This window comes from Hesperophylax consimilis, chromosome 13 (genome assembly GCF_061612785.1).
Source record: "Hesperophylax consimilis isolate HC1 chromosome 13, BYU_Hcon_1.0, whole genome shotgun sequence".
Classification (NCBI taxonomy): domain Eukaryota; kingdom Metazoa; phylum Arthropoda; class Insecta; order Trichoptera; family Limnephilidae; genus Hesperophylax; species Hesperophylax consimilis.
The window spans coordinates 30,094,029-30,103,615 of record NC_142848.1 but is presented as its reverse complement, the minus strand read 5'-3'; positions in this window follow the sequence as shown (position 1 = coordinate 30,103,615).

Here is a 9,587-nt window from a genome sequence, read left to right as displayed (position 1 = left end):
ACTGCAAACTGCGACAGTACTGCAAAAACTTATGAATTGTGCTGCGTGTGGCTTCACTAGACACATTTACTTACATTTCTTCAGGTCATAACTTCGTCATTTCGGAAGAGAAAGAGTTCGTTGAGCCGGAGTTACAGATAGACAATTGGAATCACAACAGGATTATTTTTTTATTTTTTTTATTTCTTGCTAGAGCAATCCCGATGAGTTACAAAACTCATTGTAGGACGAGAGGAACTTACAATACATAGATGGGAATTAATAGGTACAATTTTACATTGGGATTTTGATATCAAAACAATTTGTTTCACATACGAAACAGTACAAAAATAGAAAAAATATCATTATTATAAGTTTCACATACAATTTGTATTTTAATGAATCATTTTGTGTACCACATATGTTAAACGAGGTTATCACTTTTATTATCAAATTATTTATTTTTTTATTTACAAATATTCCTCAAAATAAAATATTCGGGCTGCGTATCGAAACGTTTTAACATTTCGATACCAATAACCCGAACTTCTGTTTCTGAGTACAAATATTCGGAAAGTTCTCCAAATATGACCAAGTTCCCGGTGTATTTCTGTATTGCCGAAATTCAATACAGCTTAGAAAGGGCGAAACTTTGCGGTGGAACGGCAACGGATATTTAACTGCCTGACCCACTTGCGATTCTGCTCTCCGTTCCCTGCGCTATCCGAAAATGATCATAATTGTTTTTTACAACCTTATTACAAATAAATTCAAAAGAAAATTAGATTTAAATTATTCTACTTATTAATTCGAAATTATTCTTATTATATTTGTGTTTATTGATACAGAGGTATAATGAAATATATACCCCGTTAAACAGTAAAGAATTACGGTTAAAATTGATCGGTTAGTTCATTTGACGTGCAATTGTTTCACGTCATTATTTATTTAGGTGAGGGTGTCGCAACCTCCGTCAAATATGACGTTTAATAAATAGGTCTCAATGGTCAAGTTGGTTAAGACCCCTCTCCCGGTAAGACAAAAGATCCTGGTTTCGATTCCTAGTTGTGACTGTCTTGTACTATATCGTGTTTCGTATACATTTATTAGTATTATCTTCTTCTTTAATGATATTAAACATTATATGATTATAATTCCCGAGATTTCTTTACGCGATGGAGTATGGTTATTATCTGTGGCTCTACCCTACCGTATTTCTTTTGGGTATGCTCGAAATGAACCATCTGCGGGTCACAAGGGATGTACACATTGCTACACATTTCATAAGAATGATTAGTGGATGGTTTTAAAACTCGGTTATCATGGAGTGCATTCATTTCTATGATCCCGATGGTTATCTCCTTCACCGACAGCATAGACTGTTCTATCTCCCGGCCTGTATGACTATCTTGCCAATGGTAAGGCAAGCCGGTGGGGAGAGCAATCTTGCTGTTGAGCAGACTCATTTCGGATATCGACGTATTTTATAAATAGCAAACATCAATTTAGGATCAATGAAACTGCCATTAAAGGACGACCTCTGTTATTACCAGTATAGTTGACATACCTAATGTATAAATTATTGTAAGATTTTTTTTAAGAATTAGTGTATTTGAAAACGCGTTAATAACAATTTTGTGATTGACTTGGGTAGAGGGGAGTTTGAAAACCTCTTACATATTGTCACCTAAAATTATACATAGTTACCTATTAATGCACTTAATGACAACTTAGTAGATAGTCTTAATAAAAACTTTTTTTTTTAAATTGACATAATTTAGCATCTTCACAACCAATTGTTGATTGAAGTGCTAGTACATATTGAATTATTTGGCGTGTTGGGAATAAGCCGACGTAGCTAAATGGTCTAGAGCACCTGACCGGACATCAGAAGGTGCGGGTTCAATTCTCGTCGGTGGCATTTATTTTTATTCGGGAGATATTTTCAATTTTGTATGGATATTTAAGGCGACTCATTATTGCTTATAATAACTTATATTCACAACCATTTGGTTCCTTAGAACGGGCAATCTGCCTAGCTAGGAACTAATATTGACCTGACAAGACATAATAACACCTGTACACATTTAAATAAAATATAAATGTATTATGTACGATATTGATCGATTGTTACTATGAACTGAAAAATTAGAAAGTTTAATGCATAACTACTTTTGAAAATAGATTCCCATTCATCAGGGCTGAAATGTACTGAAACTAGAAAAACGTTTTTCATCAAAACATTATTCAGAAATCGTAATATTAATAATGTAAATATGTACGATTTGTCATTCATTACTTTATTCAGGGGTAGCTAATTTGTTTCTGGGTCCCTACCTACTTCTTCATTAATTTTCTTCTGTTTTTCAGTTCGTATATAAATATTTGCCTTGTATTGTAATATTATTGGATACTTGTCAGTAAAGAAATGTAGTAAAAATAGTTATTTAATGTAATAAATTAATTAATAAATAAAAACGGTTTTAAAATTAATAAATTGCATGATACATAAACTTGCCAAACCTCCATATTATGAATGTTTTGCAAGCTACTATGTTATTTTAATTATATATAATAACTTCACAAGCGTTGGTTCATATTCAATATTGTATGGAAAAGACTAAATAAACCTTAGGGTGTGGTAATCATGGACAATGCTCAAAAACTGAAAGTAGGCAGAATTAAATGTTTCTGTGACTTCCTCCTCCTCGAAATATAGCAATGAAAACTTTGACCTTGTTTTTTTATATATATATTATTGAATATGCCAATTAAACATATACAAACATTTAATAAAAAATAAAATATCTTTGTATACACCACTTTTTAATTACTCTAAACGACATGTTTTGAAATTCACCAGGATGAACGTGTAGAGAAAATTTACAGATATAAGTGTAGACAAATAGATACATATAGACAAAAAATTACATTAATTAGGTATTTTTGTTTAAAAAAAACAATTTTGTAAAATAAATAAAATTATTACAAAAGAGGTAATTATTGCATTTATGTACGAGTATGTATCAAAAACTTGTAAAAATTAACACGACAGAATACAAAACAAGTTCACAGATGAAATATTTTGTTATGTTCTAACATAAGTACAATTGAACCTTTTTTTTTATTTTGCATAGAATGCACTTTTTTATTGTTTGGGAAACAAAAAACTATTTTGTTGTATGCGATACCTATTTGTATTTTTATTTTATAGTGATTAAATGAGACATAACGGATAAATGCATATATATGTAATAGTGTTTAAAAATAATTTTATCACGAGGGGTTAGTAAAAAGGCTGTGAATATGTTTGTCATGTTTAGTCAATGCGGCACATTAATAATTAACCCGGGCAATGAACGGGCCTGCTCCACTAGCGCGAGGTAACGGCAAAAAGTCGTGCTTGCACAACAGCTGTATATTGAAAAAAAAAAACAACACAATTTATAACCCCTTTTCGTGTGTCTGTAGGTGCAGGAGGGTGCAATGGCCGCCTGTCGAGGAGAGCGGCGTTCCCCAAACAGCTGCGCGCGCACTTAGCGGCACTTCGGACATTTCCGCCACTCTTCGGAAACTACGACAACAACCGAATCAATTCGGGCTTCCTCGGGAGCTTTCGCCATCCCTCGAGCGACTCCGGCGCCTCGCATCCCTTCGGAAGGCATCGCTTTTCCTCGAGTGTTTCCGCCAGACTTCGGGTGCTCCCGCCTCCCGCAGCGCGAGTCGCCCCTCAGTCTACGCCGCGCGGCCGAGTAGCGTGAACGTCTGTCACTCTCGTCGCTTGTTTGCCATATGTGTGCTCGCGCTGCCGCATCGACGCATTGTCACTACGCGCATATACAACTGCGGTGTTTAATTCAATTTTTCGGCTCGACCCACACAGCTACATCCAGTGAATGGGGGATTAATCGATCTTGAATGCATTGTTTATGTGTCAAACTTTTGGATAACATAATACCCAAAGAAAAGGCCCCAGTGTTCCACCAATGTGTTTGATAACTGCCGATGTGTTTTATAAACAGTGCTTATTTTTGTGACAAATCTTGTAATTGTGCGAAAAATTCGAAAAACTAACAAAAATTCATCTATTATGCATTCCGACAGTGTTGTACAATACCCTTTAAGTTAGCAGAAGAATCCAAATTTCATTTTTGGTATTTTTCATGCATTGTGTCAAACCCAAACGTCAAACGATTTTCTGAAGCTTTTTTGCTTACTGCAAAACTGACAGTGAAGTTACAATCATCGTATGTTACAACTTACAAAAACAAACGAACGAAAGAGTTATACCCATATTAATAACATAATGTTTATGTCATCTTGAAAAATTTTATGAAAAAACTTATTTTTCCTTTCAGTATCCATCCTTAAAATTTTGTTGAAACCAAATATAACAAATATTTCCCTAAAAACTGAAATACTGAAATAATACAAAAAACAACCAAGTTATTTATAAATCAAACCAAAGTTTTCAAGGATCTTTAAACGAGCTTTATTTACTTTAAAAAAATCATTGATCAAAATGTGTGGCGATTAATGTCAGCCGTTTTCCTTGCCAAAGTGAAACCTTGTTCCGTGTGATGCAGGTTGATATTTGATGTACCAGTTAGTTGTCGGAGAAGAAGTGTCAAAGTGTGTAGTAAGTTAGAGAGTAGAGAGTAGAGGGAAGTAGATCTATGAGAAGTGCAGTGAAGTATAGCAGTGGCTTGCTGAGGATGGAGATGACCATGGCCATGTTGGGCTTGGTGTTGGTGCTGATGGCTAGCGGAACGCACGGGGGCTGGCAGGACAACGTCAGACCTAAGATGTTCGTCCAATTAGGTGAGTCATTCTACATGTTATTAGTCAAAATATCTTATAGATCATTTTCTCCCTCAAACACAGGTTATCCTTCCTTTAAAAAAAAGTTAAATCCACATACGAAGCTATGAGGAAAATAATTACCTAACCTATGTGTGTAAGAGGGAGGAAACACAGGCTGAAAAATAGTTCCACAACCTAGCTGCTGAATTAAAGAACGTGTCGTAGAAACGATCCGTTCTATTGTGTACAAAATGTTGTACGTGCGTTTGGAGTTTTTCCGATTACGCATTGGTGCCGAAGTGATCAATGACGCTAGTTCTTTGGAACATCTTCCATTTAAATACCTGTAGAACAAAGTCACCATTCTCACCTGACGCCCAAGATTGCAATCCGTTTGTTAAAATAAGTATAAACATGTGATAAAACCCATTGTTTGAGTTATTTGGTATGGGTAAAAATAACGTCTCGAAACTTTGCTAGAAATTACCTTAGTTTCGCGCTTAGTGACTAGATCCGAAAAGCCGAAGAATAGGTATATGTTATTGTCTACGCCAGCTTTTTCTTCAAGATATTTTATTAAATACCGGATTAACTTTCGTTTGGGGTATTTTTTTTATTATCATACGTTTAGAACTGTACAACCGCGTAAAACGTCCTTACGCTGACCACATTATTTCTAGGTCAATTTGTGGAGACCCGAAATTATGATAATGATACCTACTTATTCGAATTCATCATACTTAATTTGACCTAAATTTTATTTTTTTTTCAATTTTGTTATTTTGATTCATCTTTATAACGAATTGGTGTACATTATAAATACCAAAAAATATGCTTTAGATAAATTGAACGTTTTCCTATCGTTTCGCTTGAGTAAAATACAAATAAAAAAATAAATTACTCAATAATAAATATAAATGTAAACTACTAAAATAAATATTTTTTCAATAAAAAATTGTGAACGCGTAAACGATACAACTTTAAACTAAGCTAAGATTATCTGTGACAGTTTCACTTGATTAACTTTTTTGATTTCTTATACAATTATTTACAAAATAAATAAAACCAGTTTTGTGCTTGAAGTCGAATGTTTCTAGACTTCGTTTGTCAAGCGATTTTAATGCCTATTATCTACGATATACGTGCGTATCAGTTGAGGGAACTAAGTCTAGTTTCTTAACTGTGCCCTCTGGCGTACCGCAGGGTTCCCATCTGGGACCATTACTGTTTAATGTATATATATTTGATATTTATAAATGTTTTTTACATGCTAACTACCTTGCATATGCAGATGACAAAAAATATACTTAGTAATCAAATCTATCAATGACTGCATAAAACTTCAAGAAGACCTAAATCGTCTTTTTGCATACTGTAAATTAAACAAATTAATCATAAACATTTCTAAGTGCAACAAGTCCTTTACGCGCAACAAAAATAAAATTTATTTTAATTATAACTTTCATGATACACATATCAATGAAATAGAATCAATCCGTGACCTTGGGGTAGTACTGGATGTAAAACTAAATTTTATCAAACACATTAACGAAGTAATCAACAAAGCCAATAAAATGTTGGGATTTATAATTCGTATATCTAAACCTTTTCGCAATATTAAAACCATGTATTCCCTTTACACCACGTATATCCGCCCCCACTTAGAATACTGCACACTAATTTGGGCACCGTTCTACCAATGCCATATTGACAGAATCGAAAGTGTGCAAAACAAATTTTTTAAACACATAAATTATAAATTTAAATTACTCTTTGCAAATAACACCGAATCCTTAAAATTTCACAACTTTACTCCACTTCAAACACGTAGATTAATATCTGATCAAATATTTTTATACAAAATTCTGAATAACGGCCTGGACTCTCCTGAACTCGTAAATTATTTAAGAATTCACATACCTACAAGGCCAACCAGACAAAACCATTTTTTTCATTTGCCCGCGTGCAGAACCAACCTTAGAAAAAATTCCCCAATCCCCCGTATATGCGCGCAATATAACACGCAATTTAATAATATCGATATTCTTAATAATACTCTTGTGAAATACCGAAACGAAGTCAAGCGCACGACCACAAATATTAATTAAATTAATGCACAGTTATAGAAAAGGTACAACATGAGCGTCTCCTGTCCCCATCCCATCTTCCTCTGCCTCTTGCCCTTTCCTATTCCTTCTTCCTTCTAATATATTTAAATGATTTTTATTTTTTTTGTTAATTTCATTTTCATTTTCAGTTAATGGTTATAACCAATTACAATCTTGTATTATATCACATTAACCAACATTAGCATAAGAAACTATTTTGGCTTACCTCATATGTAACCTCTTGTATAACTAATCCTGTAAAAAAATGCTGTTTGTTTCTTACAATAAATAAATAAATAGATATAAGGTATACCAAGAATATACACATTTTTGGCTTGTAGCTTTCTCTTAAATTTTTTTATTTTTTTTTTTTTATTTATTCTTTAATATATTTGTTAAACAATGGTATAGTATATTGTCCTCCACGCTAGGAGTTCACCTGTGTTGTGGAGTGTTTTAATAATGTGATTCTCAAACATTATTAAAACACCCACAAACGCTCCGGTTTGGTTCAGAAGTCTTCCGAATCCAAGAGATTTATTAATCCAACAGCTGTGTGATGTCATCAGATTCGATGTCCTTTGGCGCCACTTAACAGTTATTGGATTCATTTACGATCTAAAAACAATGATATTCAATCATTTTTACACAATTTAAAAAAAATCAGACGGTAATATTTAACCGTTTTTTTTTCTGTCTGATCACTGGAGTAGAATAAGATAATTGAAAATTCCCGAAACAAATGAACCGTGCATATTTTATCATTTAAAGCTCCTGGAATTGTTTTAGAATATTATCGCCAACACCGGAATCTGAATGTATTAATATGTTTTATGTCCCATTCGAGTGTGTTGGGCATAAAATACAAACATAACAATGTTTTATGCTCTTGTTAAACACAATAAAACACATAAATGTCTTTTCTGTCACAACACGACACTTTTTACAACATACTTGCCAGGCCTTTTTTGTTTAGACCTGCATCTTTCTCTTAATTTTTGAACCATCTTTCGTCGAATAATAATGTAAAAAATAAGTTTATTTGTGCCAAACCACCACGTCTAATCCATCGCTTGAGTGGATAAAGAAACTGTCCCGACTTTAGCATTTGATTCACTTGATCGTGCCATGTTTTATGGGACTTCCAACCCTCCTTTTTTTATTCCGAGGTTTTTTTTAAATAAAATTAACTACATTTCTACGTATCAACAATATTAACCCATTTAAATTGGGCCTTAAGAGGAACGGTCACGCGTCACGCAGCCCTTTTCATACAAAACTTCATTTCGGATTTGGGGCCAATTAACCAAAATAAAAAAATATTTTTTCAATGAAAAGGTAAAGCAAATGTCTATATTTATTTGTGTTTTAAATTGTAAAATATAGGCCATTAGATAATCCAATTTTTCATGATTTTAGAGGAAACTTTGGCAATTATTTGTGACTTTTTTCTTCATTTACTATAAAAATATAATATAAATAAAAAAATATGTTTTAAAAAAGCATTTTGATGGGCGATAACTTAAATTCCAAAACACCGGCTTGTGTTGGAAAACAAATTTGTCATATATAAATTAAAATTTCCACCAAAAAAATTATTTTCTATAATGTTTTAGTTTTTTAAATTTACATTATATTTGAACAATAGGTAAGGGAAGATAATTTTTTCTAATAACTATAACTATCTCATCGACTTCGAAAATCACCCCAAATTGAATTCTTTAATGCCTTATACATCATAATTTAAAACACAAATTCATAAAATGGCACACGTTCATTCTAGATATTTTCTGAACCTTTTGATAAAATATTTTTAGTTTGTTACTTTGGCCTCAAGTTTTGTATGAAAAAGGCCGCTTTACGTCTTTGTAAATCGCATTTCTTGGAATATTATCCAAACAAGATTGTTTTTCAGTTTAAATAATTCAACATTGGACATCATATCACTTAGGTTACTTGTTTGGAATAATCTGACTCTAGTTTTTTCTGAACTGTTTAATCGTTTATAAGTCATCTTTCGTTTCATTTTATCTATAATTATTGTAGATAGTAGAAAACATCATATATTATTGTACAAAACTAAACAATTTTATTTCCGATTTTTCGTGAATGAATGAATGCAAGACAGAAAGTAGAAATTGACCTACTTTCCTACATCCGATCGAGCTGAACCATTGTAGATAGACTCGTTGTCGACGACAATGTATTTGGTGGCAATCACGTAAATGCACGCCGACATATACGCATTTCTATGAAATTGGATGATTTTACAGCTGTTAATTTACCAAATAAATGTCGGTTCTACCCAAACGAGATTTTGGCTCAGTTGTTAGCGCGGTTGATTCCATTATCTGGGGAGAAAGGTTCAATCCTCATTCAAATTAAAAAAAAAAAATCTATTTTTTTATAATAAAGTTGTATTATAGTAAAAAAACTTGCTTCTTACTACAATTGTATAGGGAATATTTTCCAACAAAGAATACTTTTCAATGATATGTTTATGTGGAAAAATATTATCGTTTATTCACATTCGGAGCACGGCAGCTTTCTTTGTGTGAATAGTAAAGAAAAAATCGTTTTAGTAATTTATTTTTGGGGTATTATGCCGTGTTGCGCTACATTCTTGTTTAGCCAATGCTTCACACATCTGCCATCATGATGGACACTGCAATGCTGTCCGAAACGTTGGCTACATAA